At 37.0% G+C, this 2984-nt stretch overlaps 1 pseudogene; it reads left to right on the plus strand.

Moving 5' to 3' along the window:
• The first annotated feature begins 662 nt into the window (after positions 1-662).
• LOC102773002 overlaps positions 663-2984 on the plus strand; it is a 3900-nt pseudogene continuing 1578 nt past the window's right edge.

A 2984-nucleotide genomic window follows, 5' to 3' on the forward strand; every position in this document is an offset into this window, starting at 1 on the left:
CTTAACACCTTTAGTCCAGGCTCACAGTTCCTTTAGCAATACAATTCTTCTAAAACATGTGTGTTTCTAACCTATTTGATTCCATGTGCCAGTAATTACTGCTACAATTCTTTACCCAACATAGTTCTCAGGTGCACTGCCTTTCCTCCCATTCTTACCCTCTTACCTCTCCCAATTCCAGGAAGGTGTGAGTCTTTCTGGATTTGATGAGAGAGTTGAACTCTTAAACTCCTTTACCTGAGGATTTTATCCAGTGGAAAAGATTGCTGGACCGCAGGTCCTCAGTTTGATTTTTGCCCTGAGGTATTTTATTCCACTAAAGGTTTGCAACTGGAAGAGTGAAGGCCAAATTCTTAATCTGATTTTGTTTGTGTTTCCATAAGTAGACTCAATTTTAGTCTTTTTGCATTTTATCTCTTATTGTTAGGGTCAAGAAACAATTACTCTTTCTACTTATGCAAGACCCTAAATGTCTGAACTTCCTATTTTCTTTCATTCTTGCTTAAAAACAGGCAGATTCTTTTCTGAGCTGTTTTGCTTGTAATTCCTTACCAAGTATAACCCATAGCGACCAACACCCGTTACCTTCTGGTTTGCAAATTATCTCACTGAAAGTATGCTTCCATCAGACACACTCTCTGCTTCTCACATTATCAGAAGCGATGACCTTACCAAATGTGTTACAGCTGCAAACATGGGTCTTCATCTTTAGAGACACAGGTATCTGCAACAGAGGAAAGACCATGAAATCATTCATTGGTTTCTAATTGATTTATCTGAGTCCATGGGTCAGAAATAGACATGTGGACCTGAGAACACAGTATTTTGTGTTCCCACAGGAAGGGGTAGTACTGCAAAAAATTAGTAATTCTAGAAAAGTCTGTGCCAATGAAACTTCGGCATGTGTTTGTTTTTTTTTTAACTTATCTTTATTGTTGAAAGTATTATAGATGCCCCTCTTTTTTCCCCATTGACTGTCTCTACTCCCATGCTGCCCCCTCCCCCAGGTTTTCAGCACCCTAATGTCTGTGTCCATGGGTTATGCATTTATGCATATAAATTCTTTGGTTAAACTCTTCCTGTCTCTTGTGGAGCTTTGTTCCAAAGGATCAATTTTTCCAAATAAATTTTTGGATAATATATCCCTTCTCCCATTGGTCCTTTTATAAATGAAATATTTCAGACATACTCTGAGTTACTATAAATAAATCAACAAACACTTGTGAATACCTACTGTCTAGTACAAGAAATAAAACTTTTACTACATAGTCAGGTATTTTGACATTTAAACCCGTGTACTATGTATTCATGCATTTTGGCACTTTAAACAATTTGTTAGACATTTTAAAACAAACACTACTACAGAGCAAATAATCAGTGAACCTATGTACTTATCAACCAGTTTCAATAATTATCAACATTTGTCGCCGAAACCGGTTTGGCTCAGTGGATAGAGCGTCGGCCTGCGGACTGAAAGGTCGCAGGTTCGATTCTGGTCAAGGGCATGTACCTGGGTTGCGGGCACATTCCCGGTAGGAGATGTGCAAGAGGCAGCTGATCGATGTTTCTCTCTCATTGATGTTTCTATCTCTCTATCTCTCTCCCTTCCTCTCTGTAAAAAATCAATAAAATATATTTAAAAAAAAAAACAAAAACATTTGTCTATTTTGTTTGCCCTTTTCCAGTGATGGCGAACCTCTTGAGCTCGGCGTGTCAGCATTTTAAAAAACCCTAACTTAACTCTGGTGCCGTGTCACATATAGAAAATTTTGATATTTGCAACCATAGTAAAACAAAGATTTATATTTTTGATATTTATTTTATATATTTAAATGCCATTTAACAAAGAAAAATCAACCAAAAAAATGAGTTCGCATGTCACCTCTGACACGCGTGTCATAGGTTCACCATCACTGCAATATACTCTCCCATGAATTTTGTTAGATATTGCCAAATTTACCTCCCTGTGTCATTTATCTTTCTGCATTTGCAGCAGCAATATATGAGCATGGCAGTTTTCCCACAGCCTTTCCAAGAGAATATGTGTCAAAAGTTTGGATATTTGCCAATATAATATTTTTAAATGGTAACTTGGTATTATTTTAATCTGTACTTATCTTTTTATGAGGAACTTTGACCATAATTTCATATGGTTAAAAGACAGTGATATTTATTTTACTGTAAATTGTTAATTTCTCTAGCTCAGTTTTTCATAGAGTTGGTGCTTTTCTTAAATATTTTTAGAAACTCCTTATGTACCAGCAATATTAACACATTGTATGTGATATAAGTTGTAAATATTTTCCCAAGTACTGTATATTATTGCTTTTTATTTTGCTTATTTTTCCTTTGTCTTGTATTTTAAAAATTTTACCCAATGAAATCTATTTTTCCTTTATCTCTGTATTTTGTGCAAGCAAGCAGGGCCCTAAACGCCTCACACACAGAGGGCAACCGGGTGGGAACAGACAATGTCTCGGTCCTTCAGGCTCCAACTGCCTGATGGGGAATGGGGAACCAGGGGCAGGGCTGGCTTCTGACAGCTGGGGAAGATAGGCCCTGATTGCAGGCCAGGCCTAAGGGCCCTACCCATGCATGAATTTCGTGCTCTGGGCCTCTAGTTTTTCCATAAAGACCTCTACTTATATTGCATTAGCTACATCTGGAAAACATGGCCACCCTTAGCTTCAAGGCAGTCTAAGGGAGGAGTATTTTAAATGTTACATACTGTTCCCACTAAAACTTAGGGTAATGAGTAAGGGGAAAATAGTGGGTGGGCAATTAGAAGTATCTGCCTCAATTATTTGTATAAAATCTCTCTGTAATATTAAAAAGGACATAACTATAAATTCTAAAAATGTTGAACCAAAAACCTGCTTGCTTTTTCTATATGTTGGACTAAAAAGATATATTTATCCACTCAAGAATCATTACTATACCAATGGAATAGCATAGAGAACCCAGACATTGACCCAAACAACTAT

The sequence above is a fragment of the Myotis davidii genome, unplaced genomic scaffold (genome assembly GCF_000327345.1).
Source record: "Myotis davidii unplaced genomic scaffold, ASM32734v1 scaffold10, whole genome shotgun sequence".
NCBI classification, from domain to species: domain Eukaryota; kingdom Metazoa; phylum Chordata; class Mammalia; order Chiroptera; family Vespertilionidae; genus Myotis; species Myotis davidii.